General features: G+C 51.1%; 1 protein-coding gene across 5 annotated transcripts in view; it reads right to left on the reverse strand.

Annotated features, from left to right (window-relative positions):
- NCK2 (NCK adaptor protein 2) overlaps positions 1 to 18,208 on the reverse strand; it is a 139,407-nt gene extending 121,199 nt beyond the window's left edge. For 2 of the 5 annotated variants that reach the window (XM_082357469.1, XM_082357465.1), the window contains exon 1: positions 17,783 to 18,038. The gene's annotated coding sequence lies outside the window, so the exon portion shown is untranslated. Of the gene's footprint in view, positions 1 to 16,816; positions 16,962 to 17,011; positions 17,148 to 17,782; positions 18,039 to 18,115 lie in introns of those variants that run through there. The other 3 variants (XM_082357466.1, XM_082357468.1, XM_082357467.1) reach the window with 3 other exon arrangements.
- Between the last annotated feature and the right edge of the window lie 419 nt (positions 18,209 to 18,627).

An 18,627-nucleotide genomic window follows, 5' to 3' on the forward strand; every position in this document is an offset into this window, starting at 1 on the left:
AAGAGCAGTGCCAGAAAAGATGTGTCGGAAAGCCAGGTCTCATATGGGAAGGTGTGTGTTCAGCCTGCACGTTCACATTCGTAGCTGGCAGTGCTGCAAACCTACCTGCGGAGACCAGAGCAAGTGACCGGGATCATGCTGCTGCCAGGGAAGGGGCAGTCTGGAGAGCCAGCAGGCACAGCGGGGCAGCTCCCGCGGGGATGCAGCCCTGAGAGCACACAGCTCGCCAAGCCCAGGCGGGTGCACGAGGGATGCGGGTGCACTAGGGATGCGGGTGCACGAGGGATGCGGTGCATTAGGGATGCGGGTGCCTTAGGGATGCGGGTGCACTAGGGATGCGGGTGCACGAGGGATGCGGGTGCACTAGGGATGCGGTGCATTAGGGATGCACGTGCACTAGGGATGCACGTGCACGAGGGATGCGGTGCATTAGGGATGCGGGTGCCTTAGGGATGCGGGTGCACTAGGGATGCGGGTGCACGAGGGATGCGGGTGCACTAGGGATGCGGTGCATTAGGGATGCACGTGCACTAGGGATGCGGTGCATTAGGGATGCGGGTGCACGAGGGATGCGGGTGCACGAGGGATGCACGTGCACTAGGGATGCGGGTGCACTAGGGATGCGGGTGCATGAGGGATGCGGGTGCACGAGGGATGCGGGTGCACGAGGGATGCGGGTGCACGAGGGATGCGGGTGCACTACGGATGCGGGTGCACTACGGATGCGGGTGCACGAGGGATGTGGGTGCACGAGGGATGCGGGTGCATTAGGGATGCGGGTGCACGAGGGATGCGGGTGCACGAGGCATGCGGGTGCATTAGGGAGGCGGGTGCACGAGGGATGCGGGTGCACTAGGGATGCGGTGCACTAGGGATGCGGGTGTCTGCTGCACCCCCCCCCCACCTGCCTGGTGAAGACGCCCAGCCAGCCGCCACCAAGGGTCACCGCACACGTGTGCAAATACAACACACCCACGTGAAAACGCTCCAGAAAGGCCGCCAGGACCGCACTCGGATAAATTCCCTATTTACACGGGGAGGAGGCAGCCTGCAGAGGCACAGTGAAGAGCATTATCAGAGGAGGGCAGACGAAACGTTAGGTAAATGTCGGCGGTCGTTACCGCCGAGCTCATTCTTGAGGAAGGGTCCTCCACACAGCCCCGCAGCTGATATCACAGCTCCGTGCACCAACTCTTCTTCCAAGCTACTTCTTATTTTATAACGTATTCCTGTGAAATACGGGGTCAAAAACTCCAGGGACCCTTCTGCCGTTAACACCCGAGAACCAGAAAGTCAAACTCTTTAATGCGAGAGATTTTTAAAAGTCCCTGACAGTTTCCTGACGCTGGAAGTTACTCTAAACCCCTAAGTCCCGAATCCACAACCCAACCCAATCACTAGACTATTAAATCATCACAAATCCCAGAACACTATTTACATTCATTTTTTTCAGATAATAAACAGATATGTAATTTCCCACTATGACAATTTAAATAATTAAATTTACAAAAACTGACTAGGTCTTCTATCTGATTTAAGTACAATTAATTATTCTTAGGTTTTTCTTACACACAAAGGATTTTATGTTATGCGCTTGGGGGATGTTTTATCATCACCGCACGACTGGAGAGACTTCTGTGAGGCAACAAAATTAAATTACTTTCCGCGACACCCATGTGGACCATCTCTGGCCCGAGGCTTGGGTGCCCAGCAGCTCCGTCATCAGATAAGACAGCACCCGGACCTGCCAGGCCCACGACCTGTGCCGTGCACGCCCTCCCCATGTCAGAAGGGGAGGCCCAGGGCCTCCCGCTCAGGATGCTTTTAAATGGTTTTCATTTTATGCAGTTGCATGAGAAGACAGTTACTAAAGTATGACTTAAAAAAAGAATTTGAGGGATTCCCTGGTGGCGCAGTGGTTGAGAATCTGCCTGCCAATGCAGGGGACACGGGTTCGAGCCCTGGTCTAGGAAGATCCCACATGCCACGGAGCAACTGGGCCTGTGAGCCACAACTTCTGAGCCTGCGCGTCTGGAGCCTGTGCTCCGCAACAAGAGAGGCCGCGACAGTGAGAGGCCCGTGCACCGCGAAGAAGAGTGGCCCCCGCTTGTCGCAACTGGAGAAAGCCCTCGCACAGAAACGAAGACCCAACACAGCCAAAAATAAATAAATAAATAAATAAATAAAAATTTAAAACTGGAAAAAAAATAAAAAAGAATTTGAGATGGACATGTGCTTCTTTAGGAATACGCTAACCAAGAGGGTATGGCAGGTCTAATAACCCCCGTAATTTCAAAGGAAGATGAGAGTAGCCCAAATCCCAACCATCTGCAACCACCACGATGGTTTGATACAAAAGCCCGGCTCATTTCTCTGATGGCCGTGAACGTCACGCGTTGTGCTCCCTACTTTCACAACGTAAGGAAACACTAGTTAATAGCTAGTGAAGATAAAAATGTAAGTTTTTCACCCCAAGGCCACGGACCCCCTGAAGTCCATCCTCTCCCCACAGGGCCCCCGGAATAAGAACCGCCTTTGGGGAACCACTCAGAACTTCCCATGATGTCATGGACCAGGGCAGATTCAACAAATCCCTAGATTCCAGACTCGGGCGGGGCCCCAGGGAGGACCCGTCAGAGCAGAGGCTCCTGTGCTGTTGTAACAGGAACGCGTGTGGATGTGCGGAGACAGCCCGACCCGGGAGCCCAGGGCTGGACCAGTCCCCCACTCCTTCCCACACCCCTGGTTCGACGCTCTGCCACCTACTCACTACCGTTGCCTCCAGCAAGCCCTCTTCCAAATTGAAGCTGGAAGGAAGCTGAAGAGACCACCTTGTTCAGCCCTGCTTCTACATATGGAACGCTGACTTGCTATAAAGAAAACCCAAGCCCAGCCAATTCCAAAAATGCTGTCCTTAAACGTTTCCCAGCAAAGCGGGAGTTCTCATTTTCATGTCATGATTCTTCTACACATAGACGCCAAAACTCACATAAGCAACCCCAGTCAAAACAAAAAATTCAGTGAAAGATTTTTTTAACAATTATCAGAAACTACAGGTCAAAATAGAAGTCATAAATTATACTTTAACACGGAGGCATGGATTTAAAGAAAATAATGTTCAAAAAAGTCACTGCAGATGTTTATATGCAGTCAATTTTAATAAACAAAATGCACTAATACAAGCTATATGAACGCGAATGAACGTAACTGATTCTCTCTAATGTACGTAGCTCTGGGGAGGGCGGAACGGTAAGTAGTATCCCAACAGGGGGCCTTCCACCTCCACCCTCAAAGCATACCGTCAGTGGCAGGGCGCAGGGAGGTACAAACAGGAAAGCGAAATAGGCTACCGGCCCTATTAACCCCGACCCTCTCTGCACCCCAGAGAAAGGCCAACCACTCTTCGGCCTGATCAGCCACTGGAGGAAAGCCCCACGCCATCCCCTCCCCAGGCCAGCTCCTGAGCCCACTCCCCGCAGCCCAAATCTGCTAGCACGCACACCTGGAGCCGCGTCAGGGCACCTGGGCAGCTGGTAAGGGCCGCCAGAGCGGCTGTGTCCACAGATGCAGCGCACCTTCCCTGGGCTGGGACTGCAGCAGGACCTCCGCCCGCCCTTCACCGGGTCTGCCTGAGCACAGGATGGCCATCTCAGAGCGTGAAGCGTCGGGCCTGTGCCGAAACCAGGAAGATCTGCTTCTGGTTTTTATTTGCCCAAATTGGACGAAGTCCACGGACACTCCCATCGTCACACGTGCACACACTCACCTGCTCTCACTCACACACACACATGACAGAACCATTTCAGACAAGCCTGGCACTGAGGACCGTCCTCCTCTGGCCCAGACTGACCTTTGCAGGGCAGGGTTCACGGCTGTGACTCCATTTCCCTCCACCGGACCTCTGAGGGCGTTGGGCTTCCTTCCAAGACTGCAGCGCAAACAGAGGAGCCCTGGGTCACTCCCCAGTGGGCCCGCAGCGGACAGCCTGGCAGAGCCGACCTCGGCCAGGAAGTCAAGGTTAGCGGGGACAAGCCACGTTGATATCATGCACCCTTGACAGGATGCGATGAAAATGACGCTCTCCCTCTGTGGTCTTCTCCCCCAAACCTGTGATCCAGCCTAATCACGAGAGAAACACCAGACAGATCCCAACAGGGGAACATTCCACAAAACACCTGACTGGTCCTCCTCAACGCTGAAAATATCGTCAGGAGGAGGAGAGTCTAGAAACTGTCACAACCAAGAGGAGCCTCAAGAGACACCGTGAGTAAATGGAATGCGGTCTCCAGGATGGGATCCTGGGGCAGAAAAGACCATTAGGGAAAAAGTAAGAAAATCCAAAAAAGTACGGACCTCAGTTAACAATAAAGTACCAGTCTTGGTTCATGAGCTGTGACCAGTGTACCAGAGTAACGGAAGATGTTAACAACAGTGGAAACCAGATGCTGGGTATGGCAACTCTCTGTACTCTCTTTGGAATTTTTCTATAAATCTAAGACTTTTCTAAAATTAAAGGTTCATTTTAAAATATATATGTACTGTACACACTACACATAAATCCATATATGCAAAGCATAACATGAATGCCTTTCAACAATTACACAGTGTACTCTGGAAAAATTAGTAAAAACTGTACGCAACAAAAGGACATAAACACATTCATTGATTAGCTCAACACAACAGTATAAGGTTATTTACTTGGTTGAAACAGAACAATTTTTGCTGTTCTTCAGAGAACACATGACCTGTACTTACATACATAAAATAATACTCTACACGAGTCTGTAAACGACAACAAAAATCTTGCTTCCTTGAATGAGACCCAAAAAAGACTTATTTAGCATGAGTTAAATTCTCTCCTATTAAGGTCCCTGAGAGCCAGGAATCAATGTATTCCAATCAATCTTTAAAACGGCCAACACAAAACTCATACTTCAAATTAAATTCTCATTATTCTCAAATTAAGTTTCACTTAAACACTAAGCATTAATTACAGTGTATCACAAATCAATTACAATGTATCACAAAAACTATTTTACACTAACCCATGTCATCAAAAGTTAAAGGAGGAACTGTAAACTAGTTCAGTGTGAAACAGAGGACAAATCACTAATTATGATTTGAATTGTTTTGAATGCCAGGATTAAATTATTTCCGGATGCTAAACAGAAACACAGAATCTGGTCCACCGACTTGCTGTTAAAAGGACACAATGATTTGGGAACTAGATGAAGCCGAGGTCAACGACCTGAAACACTGCATTTGAAAAAATACAAAAAATAACATCTATAATGGAGCGAACAAATAGTTCACATTTCAAAGGAAACACTTCGAACTCGACAATCAGGATAAAAAACAAACCTGCAAAATGCCTGAACAGGACAGATTTACAATATTCATCACCAATCCAGGCGAAGCAGTAATCTGACTAAATAAACCTTTTCTAGATTAAAATGTAACGGCATAATGCACTTATACCGTCATCAATTAGAAAAAAAAAAAGGAATTAGAAGTATCAGTGGGCTTCCTGACACCAGCATTCCATTAAAAGCAGCAGTAAGTAGTTTTGTTCTTTTTCTTTTTAAGAGCTAAAAGTCGTAGGCAAATAAATCACATGTAAGCAGAGTTTATATAATCTGAAAATTACGGAGTAGTTGACCCCAAAACCACATGTTCATCCTAAGCAAACTGACAGCGTGGCCTCACGCAGGCCCTGGAAGACAGCGCCGTCCCGGGAAGGGAGGATGGTGTCGGGGGAGGACAGGGTGCCGGCCCCAGCTGCAGTGGCCACAGAGCTTTACCAGCGGCAACTGGGACCATCCCTGCTCAGCGGACACTCCACGGTCTCAGGGCTGCCTGACTCTCCCGAGAATATCTGAAATGAATTCTCCCTGGCCTTGAGGACTTTCCATGGGTCCTCCTTGCACCACCCACAGGACCCCACAGAGAAGCATGGGCACTCATTTTGTACACTGAGATGAGAGTCGATTGTGAACCTGCAAAATCACTCTGGGCTGGTTCACAAGCTCCCTGAGGGCAGGGCTTTGTGTGGTCCACCTTCGTATGTCCATGGCTCCTAGCACGGTGCTTCTGCTGTAGCCGACACTCTAAAGTATTCACTGGGTGACAATTCAGGGACAGCAAACTAGTCCAGCAGTCTGATCTGTGGGTCAGATCGGGATGGAGAAGGCAGCTTGTGCTTTGTCCCCGCACACGTGCCCTTCGGTCCTCCAGCCAGATTCACAAAAAGGGACCAAGCAGCCTCAGTTTACCATACGCAGGCCGGTTCAGCCCACTCTGCTTTGAAGACCCTGCTCGAATAAGGAACTGCACAGCTGCAATTTCTAAACAGGGAAGGCAGAGCCACAAAAGGTCTTTGAAAACATCAGCGTTAAGCCCCTGCTTCTCAGAAGATGAGACGGAGGTGGAGAGGCGTTAGAAGCGAGCCGGGCAGCTTGGGCCAAACTAGCAGCAGGGGGAAAGGAGCACGCGTACCCTCGCTGCTCACAGGAAACCAGACGTCTCGAGTTCACATTTAGACCAGCTATTACTGAAGTTCAGGATGAGGCTGCTTGAAGCCAGCCCCTATCATAATGAAAAGGCAGGAAGTTACTGCATGCCGGCAAACGTTTTATTTTGAGGGAAGAGGGGGTTTCAATACCGTAAACACAAAGCCCTGAGGAAGCCCTGCGTCCCGCAGCTCCAGATCCGGGGCATGACCTGACAGCAGGACCCCTGCGGCCAGTCCCTGCCCCTGTGACCCTCACTTTCCTTCTCTCCGCAGTGGCCAGGTCACAGTACTTGCTCCTCCACCGATGTGTCAGGATCAAATGATACAATGACACACGCAGAACAATTAGACACACACAATGTTATGCAGCACACAACTGCAGGATCTCCAAGTCTGTCCAGGGAGTTACTATTCATCTTTCCTAGGTCTTTCTCAGTGCCCACGAGGATGGGAGGTTAAGGAAAGAAATAGACTGACTGTACTTTTAACCATTTCCACCGAGAAAAGTTCAAAAATGTCCAGAGCGCTGATTCTGTGTTTATCCTAGCAACAGAACAGGAAGAGAGGAGATACAAGAAGTGACCAAGTAAAAGGGAAGAGCAATACAACAGGAAATGATTTACAGAAAACAGATCTAGATTAAGCCAAGGAAACTTCTAACCGGCAGCCCTCTCAATTTCTAGGCTTCTCTGACTTTATCAAGTCAGAGCCTGCTTATAAAGAAAAAGAAGTGCAGAAAGAACATGACAATCAAGGCCAGCTAACAGGCAGCTCTGCCACTGAGCCAGACGCTGAAAGAGACTAACAACCCAATTATCATCTTCCCTTTCCTCTTCCCTGGATAAGGTCTAATTTGTGATATTTTGGTTCTCTCTCCCCTGAAGAGTTTATTTTAGAACTATATAAAAAAAGGAGGGCTTCCCTGGTGGCGCAGTGGTTGAGAATCTGCCTGCCAATGCAGGGGACATGGGTTCGAGCCCTGGTCTGGGAAGATCCCACATGCCACGGAGTAACTAAGCCCGTGAGCCACAACTACTGAGCCTGCACGTCTGGAGCCTGTGCTCCTCAACAAGAGAGGCCGCGATAGTGAGAGGCCCGCGCACCGCGATGAAGAGTGGCCCCCGCTTGCCACAACTAGAGAAAGCCCTCGCACAGAAACGAAGACCCAACACAGCCATAAATAAATAAATAAATAAATAAAGCATGACACAAATTAAGCAATGTGAATACCATCAAGCTTTCATCATCATTAAAAAAAAAAAAGGAAATAAAACATTCAAAAGCTAACAGATGTGACCAGCTCAAAGATTAGCAGGCTGAACCTAGGATCTTATAAACTTCAGTAACAACAAAAACTTTTTTTTTTTTCTATAAACAATCACCAATTGTAAGGATTCTGAGCTAAGTAAACAGAGGTCTTTGATTAAACCAAACTCTGAAAATCAACTACCTATTAAAAGCCATTGATAAGGGACCCCATTACTTCCCTGTTTGTGGACATTCTAAAGGGAATGTGTTGTCACCCCGGTTCAGCCAGATTTCATAATGCTTCCTACAAAATCAGCATTTCGTATTTATATGGTCCAAAGAGGCAGAAGTAGAAAATTTAAAAAACAATGCATGCCATACTTTACCACCAACAATATTACAGATAAACCATGGTTAACTCAGTTATATTAAAGTTTCTCCTTTATATACTTAACTGTAGAGGTGTATAAATACTGTTTAGCTTTCTAAATAGGTATTATTTTTCATGTTTACAAAACTGCAGGGAAAAAATGATCTCCAAGAGGGCAACTGTGTGAAAGAATACGTGGGCCATTAATTGAAAGGTTTAAGCAAAGTATAAGAGCAGTCGCTCGTAACAAGGCTGCTGAAACACTGACTTTTCAGGCCAGTTGACCCTCTGATGTGGGGACAGTCTGGTGCATTGTGGGATGCAGGCTAGCATCCCTGGTCTTTGCCCACTGGACACCAGGACCACTCTCCAGTCTTGACAACTGGAAAATGTCCTCAGACACCACCAGTTGTCCAGAAGGGCAGAGCCACCCCTGGCTGAGAACCACTAATTTACATACAAGAGTAGAGGATCAAGTCTCAAGTTCCTTTTTTTTTTTTCTTAATTATTTGTTTACTTATTTATTTTGGCCGCGCTCTGCAGCATGCAGGATCTTAGTTCCCCAACCAGGGATCGAAGCCATGCCCCCTGCATTGGGAGCGCAGTCTTAACCACTGGACCGCCAGGGAAGTCCCATCAAGTTTCTTTTTTTAATATTAACCCCTGAAAAGGTATCCTCTTGTATTTGCAAAAGTGAATTGCTTTTATTTCTTAACCCAAATCTACCAGCTAGGAAAATTCAAAAACGAATGGGAATTTTCAGGTATGCAGTATGTTGAAAACATTTTCTGCCTTTGACTGTAACAACCCTCTCCGACCTGAGACATTAAGGAAAAGAGGATCTCCTTCTTCCAGAAGGCAGCGCAGCCTTCCCTCCCGGGGCTGAGCTCGCCTGGTGTAAGGCACAGTCAAGTTCAAGCAGCAACAATTACACACCGGAGCCCTCATCTACGACCCTCAACGGAGCCTCAGTTCCACCCAGGCACCCTTGAAAATGAAAATGACAACAGCAGAGGGTCTGTTGTCCTCCCCCCATTTTTAAGAGGACAGTTTCTTTATAGTCACCGCTGGGTCTTATCTCCTGAACCACATGAAAGAGACCTACGACGGAGACGCTAAGAAGGGAAATGAAGCAGCACAGACGTCTTAATAAAGGGAGGGGAGCTTGTACATACGAGCCAGGCCAGTCCGAAGAAGGCAGTAACTGAACACGTAAAGGAAAACCATCCGAGTGCAGGTAAGCAAGGCAGATGACTTCAGCTGCATGGTCAGGGTCGGGGAATCACACACAAATGTGAAATACAGAGGGAAGAACCAAAAGAAAGGAAAAATCTGCTTTTATATCCGTCTTGCCAGATTCTGCTCCTAAATCTGTTCCTTAAAAAAGAAAGCAGTTTGGTGAAAATTCACTATTCACCTATATCAAATGTCCTGAAACTGATTCTAAAGTAACTCCCTGAATCCCTCGTTATTTCATGGTCTCTTAAAAATACTCCAGCAGCTTGCAGTTTTTACGTCCATGTCCCCAAGCTGGTTCCCATCACTCAGAACAACAAGAGAGCTGTTTATCCCCAATCCCGACATCTCCCCACCACCCCTGCCCACAACACACACGGACTTGAAAACAGGGACACAAGCTTTTAAAGGGACTGTCCTTAAAACGAACACAGCTGGAAAGGGGGAAAGAGACAGAACTGCTCTTCTGTAGCCAGGCTTGCAAGTGACATAATTAAAATATCTGTTGACTCGCAGACATCCTTAAATGCTCAGCCAAAACTCATAGGATACGAAACTGAGGCACATCCTTTAAGGAAGATCGATGCAGACACTGATGGGCTTCGTCCAATGAGACAGCCACTGGCGCCTTCTCTAAGCATCTCACGCCCACCTCTCCCTCTTCTAAGATTCCTCCCGAGCTGGCCGCCCTCACCGCCGCCGCTGGGAGAATTATTAAGCTTGTTTAAGTAAATAAATCTTTGCTGCTCCTCCTCCTGGGACAGGCTGCACGGAGAGAAGCAGCTGGACGGCAAATCTAAGCCTGTGAATTCAGAGAGCCTGCCCGCGTGACAGCCCATCGGAGACCACCGCCTTCCCGACCTGGAAACACACAGAAGTCCCCCCAACAGCACCACACTCTCGACTGTATGTCAGTTCCATCTGCCCCGAGGGGAGGCTACCCAGTGCTTCCAGGGCCCCCCAACAACGGAAGGGCGAGTTTAGGATGGTCCGGCACTAGAAGCCTCGCCTAGGACGCCAGCCGATGTCAAAGTTCCCACAGAGTTAGAACAGCAGTCTTCCAAAATTCCAAATCACCTGAGAACTCATCAGGAAAGCAAACTCTCAGGCCCCCCTGCAGACGCTCTGGTGTGCGTCCAGCCACGGGAGCTTGAAGGGACCCTCCAGGGGGTGCTGAGGGCCTGCTCTGAGCTGGACAGTGTGTCTGTTCGGGGGCCCCCTGGCCCGTGGCACTCAGAAAGGAGGGCCGGCAGGCAGGAGCAGCAAGGGCGGCGGTGCTCGCCGCTGCGCCTCTGTGACCCTCTGCGGCACACGCGCCAGCACCACTGGAGCAGCTGGTGATTATTCGTGGTGCCCTTCCAGAGTCCAGCGACGCCAGCATAACTTGGCTGGTAAGAGGTTCCCAGAATGAACGACCTCCAAGCTCTACTCCCTATCAATGGTTTGCCATTATGCTTCTCCAATCTTACACCATCATAAAAGTTTACAGCTCTGTTTATGCATTTTCAGATACACCTTAATGAAGAGATGGTGGCCTAGCTTAGTGGATGAGAGCAGAGCCTCAGAAGTCAGACAGCCTGAGTGTGAATTCCAGACCTGCCACTGACCAGCTCTGGAACCTTCGGCAGCCTGACCTGCTATGTCTCCATATCCTCGACTATAAAGAGAAACGCAAGAAATCACACTCAGGTTTTTTTTTTTTATAAATTTATTTATTTTTATTTATTATTTTTGGCTGCATTGGGTCTTCACTGCTGTGCACGGGCTTTTCTCTAGTTGCGGCGAGCGGGGGCTACTCTCTGTTGCGGTGCGCGGGCTTCTCATTGCAGTGGCTTCTCTTGTTGCGGAGCACGGGCTCTAGGTGCGCGGGCTTCCGTAGTTGTGGCACGCAGGCTCAGTAGTTGTGGCTCGCGGGCTCTAGAGCGCAGGCTCAGTAGTTGTGGCGCACGGGCTTAGTTGCTCCGCGGCGTGTGGGATCTTCCCGGACCAGGGCTCGAACCCGTGTCCCCTGCATTGGCAGGCGGATTCTTAACCACTGCGCCACCAGGAAAGCCCCACACTCAATTTTTGAAGGCATTCAGTGAGCTAGTATTTTGTGTAACGTGGTCAGCACAGTCACTACAACGTGTGGTGTGTGTGCGTTAGGGAGGAAGCCAGTGATCACTAAAGAAATATGATTTTTAGGTTCTATACTTAGAAATTAAGTACTTAAATATATCGGAAATACACTCAACACTACAATCCCCCAAAAGTTATTTTGCATTGGTAACTTAACCTCTAGAATTCTACACACATTTTAAAACGTTTGTAAAATATACAAGTATCCTGATTCTAGGTAACCACATCTGGTTTGAGTACTCTAAAATTGCTTGAGTACCTGAAATATCACAGTATTCCTTAGAACTACAGATTACACCTTTCCCACTAAAGAATAATAATTACCATTATTATGATCCCAGGTTGCTTCCTCTGTGTCTTTTCAGCTATCTCAACTTAGGAAAACACAGACTAAGTGAAGCTTGCATCATCAAAGTGTACAGACCTGTGCTCTCCAGCATGCAACCACCAGCCTCAAGGGGCCACTGAACACCCAAATGTTGCGAGGGAAGAGGTATGCCATGAACGGAGAACACGTGCTGGCTTTCAAAGACTTCACAAAAATAGAAGAATGTGAATCATCACATTAATAATGTTTTATGTTGAACACGTGGGAATAAAAATACTTTGGCTCTACCAGGTAGAAGAATAGATTGTGAAAATTAGTTTCACTTGTTTCTTTTTACATCTTTAATGTGGCTACTAGACAGTTAAAACCCCATCTGTGGCTCGCATTATATTTCAATGGGACAGCACGGCTCCTGACAATCTCTTCAAGGGGCGTTTGCAGGAAACACCCCGCATTAAAACAGACACAGGCAGCGTTTTCGGCACCAGCCTCTCCTCCTTCCTTAAGGGTCAGGTACAGTTCCGGGGCACGAAACTGCAGTTGCGCCGTGATGCTGTTATTACAAGGGTAACACTGAATCGGCCCCAAAGTACAGAAGTCTTTAAAAATAAACTGACAATAAACGTTATCACAACTAGCAGGCAGCCATCCAGTGTGTACTGGGGGGTGGGGAAGCATATTTAGAGGCTGGGAAGGCAGCGAGGAGCCCATGGTGCAGGCCCACAGTGGCCACGCTGAGGACTGGGGACACTGACCCGAGGGCAGTGGAGAGCCAGCGATGGGACCACGGCCAGGCTCGAGTACCCGGGCGCAGTGAGCAGGGTGGTAGGCGTGGTGAGACAGGTGTTCCGCCAGTGCGAGAAGGGAAGTAAGTACCGCAGGGCTCAGATGTAAGAGATCTTTTGGAGGTAGAATTAGTAAGATTGGGATTTGGGAGGCAAGGGAGAGTCCAGGATGACGCAGTGAGTCAATGCTGGGGACATTAACGAGAAGGCAGGCAGGTCAGGAGGTGGTGCCGACAGCTGTGACGTTCAGAGTTTTCAGTGGAAATGACCGGAGAGAAGTCGGGTGATTCACTTGAATGCCCGACTGAGTCATGAACGAACAGGTTTGCAACTGGAGAGCTGCGGTCACACAGGTGATCACCTGGAACAGCTCACGCTGGCCCAGGCCAGCAACGCAGGCAGCGATCGGGGTGGACGTCACCAAACCCGCCCGCACCCGCCAAGGGGACGCTGGCTCCCAGCAGATCCACGGTCTCAGCAGCAGCCCCAGCAATGCTCCTGGCCCCAGGCTCCATCCACGGCCAGGAAACGCTCTCGTTTCCATACCAAATCCAGCACTTTCCGTACATCTCGTAGTTGATCATGATCCTGATCCAAAAACCGTGCTGCAGCTGAGCCAACACCGGCTGAGGGCAAGCGTCCACAAATGGAACTGGTCAGGGATAGTTCTCTCTCCTAATGGTTCTCCTCAAAGCCTGAAGCATCTGGATCCCGGCGGCCGCCTTCCCCGCGTGTGGAGGCTGCGTGACGAACACTGAGCTGCCATCCCCTCCCCTCCCCACCGCAGATGTCCTCAAGCACCAGATTCCAGATCGGGGGTGACAGAAGCCACAGGAAGCCCTAAAATCAGCAGCCTGGTTTTGAACAGAGTGACGCACTGTTATGAACTGAACTGCCCCCCAAATTCACATGTTGAAGCCCTCACCCCCGACGTGCCTGCGTCTGTAGAAGGAGCCTTGGCAGCAACTAAAGTTCAATGAGGTCAGAAGGGTGGGGCCCTAACCCAACAGGACTGGTGTCCTCCTAGGAAGAGGAACAGACACCAGAACTCCCCACATGCAGGGCGTGTGAGGGCACAGCAGGAAGAGAGGCTCACCGAGAACCGAGAACCGAGTCTGCCAGCACCTGGATCCTCACTTTACAGCCTCCAGAAGGGCGAGAAATAAGCTACCTTTTCACGCTCAGCCTGTGGGATCTGTGAGGGCAGCCTCAGCAGGCGTGCACACACTGAATGGGGACAAGCGCCCTTCAACTCGCAGAGACTGTCCAGGCCGACGGGCTCAGACACCGAAATCAGGACAGGAGGTCACCTCCAGAGTGAACTCACCTGCCCGCCCCGCTCCCACCTGCAGCCGGGCAGAGGCCCACTGGGTCCACACACTCCGCCCATCAGGACCTGCGGCAGACCCGCAGCCTCCCACGGACTACCACGCCCAGCACCTCTGGGGGTCGTCTCCTCCTGCTGAGCAGGCAGGGGGCTCTGTCACCCCGCCACTGTCTCTGGGCTCCGGGGTCCTCACACAGACCTCAGGGCCAGAGCCCACGTCACCATGTTATTTCGATACTAAGTATGGTGGCGGATGGGAAAGCTAATTGGTAAACCATAATTTTCCATTTGAACACTAGTACCTGTTGTTTTTATCTGACTTGAGCGTTTCAGATCTTCATTTAACTACCAACCAGCAAAACAATCCCACTTTCCAAAACTCTCAAAAGGGGAAATTGCAGTATTTCGATTCTGAGCGCACTTGAAGCTTCTTTTCTTAAAAACATTAAAAAATGGTATAAAAAGAGGTAAGAGGAAACTAAATGGCTAGCTTACCAGGCCAGGATAACAAATGCTCTGCCCAGAGTTTCCAGTTCAGGTTAACCTGGACAGACAACCTATTGAAAAGTAAAATATTTAGGCAACCCACCAGGGGTTTATATAGCTGGGTTTGCTTTTCGTCTCCTTTTTTTTTTTTTTTTAATTAATTTTAGCTTCAGGACTATAAATGATTCCTTTGACAGAGAATTTACCAAATAGAGAGGCCACCAGACCAAATCCTCCCATTGTCTGGACCTGGACATGCTGGAAACAAAACCTTATGAACCTAGAGCCTTAATGACTGACAGGCTCAGAACTCAATATTCACGTGTTCGATCAGTATTTTCCGGGCATCCGTGTGTACAAGGGATGAACACAAACCACGGGGCCAACTGTGACAAATGTGTGTGTGTGTGTGTTGGGGGAGGGAGTTATAACTGGTTAATGTTGATTATACCTTCAGAAATTGACACACTTTGGGAACCATTCAAAGTGAAATGCAGGAAAAGAGAAAAACAGTCTAATTTTTAAAACCGTGTTACTAAAATGGCCTAAAGAAACAAGAAACTATCTTTACTTTAGCTCCATACTTTTGAAACCGTTAAATGGCTCTCTTGACCTCCTTCTAAACTGCCTTAACTCAAGCATTTAACAGTATCATCACGATGTCATTTTTAGCCTTTGAAAACACGCCACAAAGGGTTTCCATCACTCATTTTAGGAAAGAGAAACATTTTGGAAGGGACATTTGCAACTCATCTGGATGGGAAAACTCATCTCATAAGCCTCAGGTTTGAGTTGTGGGGAGTTTCCAGTTCATCTGTGAAAAAAGTTAGCTTACTAGATTTCCAAACATGGTCCACCACCCTACCCTGCAGTTCTAGCGAACAATCTTCCCCTTGATTCTTCATATAGGAGAAGCATGTCCCCGGCCCTCTCCCCTGGTTCACTGCAGGCCATTCTGGGCAGTTACAAGCATGAGTATCCCGGAGAAACATGGTAACACGGCCTCATCCAGCCGATGCTAATGAAGTGACCAAGGAAAAAGCTCCAGGTCATTCTGGGCAATGGAGAAGACTTCAGGGTATTTTAAAAGGTTATCCAGTTTGTATACACACAAGAAAGATTTCGGGTGTGTTTACAGTGGACGATAACGCATTTCTCAAATACTGTGTACATATGATCTGTTTGTTGGAAAACCTCAATAATCCCCCAATGCAAATATTTTAACAGAGGCTGGGAAAAATGGCAGCTTCAAAGAGATGAGGGATGAAGAGAACTGAAGTATAGGGCATGTAGTAAAGAAAACCTCAAAGCCTGACAAATGAGCACAGCTACTTGCAATCACCTTAATCAGGCCCCATCTTAAATGGGGAGCGAAGGCGATGGGTCAGCCTATCCTCCGGATGGCAATTTACCACCCAATTTCATCCCGTGGCCCAGGATCAATCCTGCTGAATATTTAGGTAGCAGCTGAGAAGCCCGGGGCCCAGGTGGGGCCTCTAGGTTACTACCAGCTTACAGCTGCTTTAAGTTCCCAATTTCAGCCTCAACTAGCTGCAGCCAGAGGACCACTAAGATCCGGCCACTTTCTTCAAAACTACTTCTAGGGCTTCCCTGGTGGCGCAGTGGTTAAGAAGCCACCTGCCAACGCAGGGGACACGGGTTCGAGCCCTGGCCCGGGAGGATCCCACATGCCACGGAGCAACTAAGCCCGTGTGCCACAACTACTGAGCCCGTGTGCCACAACTACTGAGCCTGCGCTCTAGAGCTCGTGAGCCACAACTACCGAGCCTGTGCTCCGCAACAAGAGAAGCCCCCACTCACCGCAACTAGAGGAAGCCCACGCACAGCAACGAAGATCCAACGCAGCCAAAAATAAATAAATTAAAAAATAATAATAATAAATTAAAAAAAAAAAAACTACATCTAACCAACCTGGAGAAGAGAAACATCAAAGTAGGATTTTCCCTCGTGGTCACTAATTCAGAAACACGGTTAACACCCACGTCTGGGGAAACCCCTGTTCCAAACACCTAAAAACCTACATTGACAGCTCAGTCTCCTGGTTAGGCCCACTCGATCTGCTCATGTTCACTGGCTGCCACCCTCTTTATACAACCCCACCACCCATGCCTGAATCCTGTCATTAATTTACCCGTTTATCTAGGGCCACTGGGTAAGTGAATTAAGGGAGTGTTCAGAAGCAAAGTTTTGATCTGCTTTGATAAGTTAAAGCAACCCAGATTAATTTCATTTTCAGTCGTTTTAAGCCTTGCAAAGCCCTGCTGCTTACGATATCAAATGCAGTGGATGAAACACACCCTGAATAACTCTCATTCCTACCAAAATCCCTTTGGCGAAGCCCAGGAGAAAGCCGCACTGGGCCGGGGCCAGGCAAGGACTCCCCTACCTGTGGGTCCCGCAAGCCACACCGGGCGGCCTCGCAGGGTGCAGTTTCTTTGGGGTCAAAGGAAGGGGTGGGCCTGCGCGGGCCCAGCGCTGCGGCCTGCTCATCCCGTTGTGCAGACGCAAACTTGCCAGGTTCAGCCCTAAACCTGTTGGCAAAATAAACAAAGCCAGATACAGGGGACACTGCCGACCTGACCTGTCCTGGGTGCCAGAGGCCGACCCGCGCCCGCTCCTGCTTTGTCCCCCGCGCTGTAGAGACGCCAGTGAGTCCGGAACCCCCGGGCACCCGCGCAGCCCTTCCAGGGCGATCTCCACGGTCCACAAACGAAAGCGTTTTGCGATCACACCCCCCGCACACTCCACGCCGACTGCGCTCACCAGGGAGTTACCGTCTACGCCCTCAAGTCACACACCGAATTCTTCCAGAACCAATGGGTGGTTCGATCGCCCAGAATAAGCCCTGGGCAGCGCGATCGTGAGAAACTTTGTTTCCGGGGCCGGTGATCTCGGGCAGGATGCGGAGCCCGGCCCCGGCACAAAGCGCCGGGCCCGGAGAGCCTCCCTGACGCCAAGTGACAGCAGCTCCACGCGGGTTCGCAAACAGTCGCGACCCACAGAAGTTCCACGGGCCGCGCTCGCCTCCCGCGTCCTGAGCGGAGCCTGCGATCCGCGCGGTCCTCCCCGGGGGCGCGCCCGGCCCCCGCTCCGCGCCCCCGCGCGGGCCCAGTCCCAGGACCGCCGCGCAGGCCCGCCTAGCCCGCCCGGCCTGGGGAGGGGACGAGCCGGAGGTGCCGGCGGCCGCGGGGCCAGGCCGCGAGGGGACCCGGCTCCCGGCCCCGGCGCGCCCCGCCCCGCCAGCCCCGCGGCGCCGCAACTCCGAGAGCGGCCCAAGTTGGCGGCCCCCGCCCCGGTCCCGGTCCCCGGTCCCCGGTCTCCGGCCCCCGGTCCCCTCCCCGGCCCCGCTTACCTCGCGCGCCGCCCGCCGAGGCCGGGGAAGCGGCGCGGGTCCCGGGCGGCGGCCGCCCAGCGCCCGCCCAGGCGCCGCTCTTTGTCTGCGCCCCTCGCTCCTCCCGCCGCTCGGCGGACGCTCAGGCCCGGGCGGACCCCGCGGGCCCGGCCGACCCCAGCCGCCGAGCCCCGCGCCCGCCGGCCCGCTCTGCTCCGGCCTCCGCTCCCGCCGCGGCGCCCCCGCCCCTCCCGGCAGCGCCCGCCGCGCGCCCTTCCTCCTCCGCCTCCTCCGCTCCGCCCCGTGACGCCGCCGGGGCCGCCCAGGCCCGCGCGCCCACCGCCCGGGACCCACCTGGGCGCGCACGGCGGCCGGGCTCGGGCGGCGCCGGAACCGGCGCGGGGCGCGGGGCTCGCGGCTCGGCCGGGTGCGCAGCCCGGCCCGGGGGACCCTGCGCGGGGCCGGGCCAGGCGCCGAGGAGAGGGGAGGGGAGGCCCCGCTCCGACCCTGCGCGCTGGGGGAGCGAATAGGAGGACGGGAGAGGCGAGCAAGGCAGCAACTTCGGCATCGAAGGACCGGCGGGTGGTCTTTCCATCCTCTTTTTGATTTTCTTATCAGGACGCCCTGGGGCTCGGCCACCGCCCCCCTCCCGGAAGCCTTCGCCTGGCACCCTCGGCGAGGCAGGCCTGCGGTCCATCAGAAAAGTGACTTAGAAAAATGTCACTTCCTCTCTGTAATTGCTTCTGGGCATTTTTATTTATTTGCCTTGTATCTATTTACTTTCCCAGCCAGACACTTTTTGACTCTGTTATCGTCGGAAGCACTTCTTAAAAGCAGGGGAGGAAACCCAAAGTGTGTGCCTGAGT

Source organism: Balaenoptera borealis (genome assembly GCF_965194805.1).
Source record: "Balaenoptera borealis genome assembly, chromosome: 15".
Taxonomy (NCBI): Eukaryota; Metazoa; Chordata; class Mammalia; order Artiodactyla; family Balaenopteridae; genus Balaenoptera; species Balaenoptera borealis.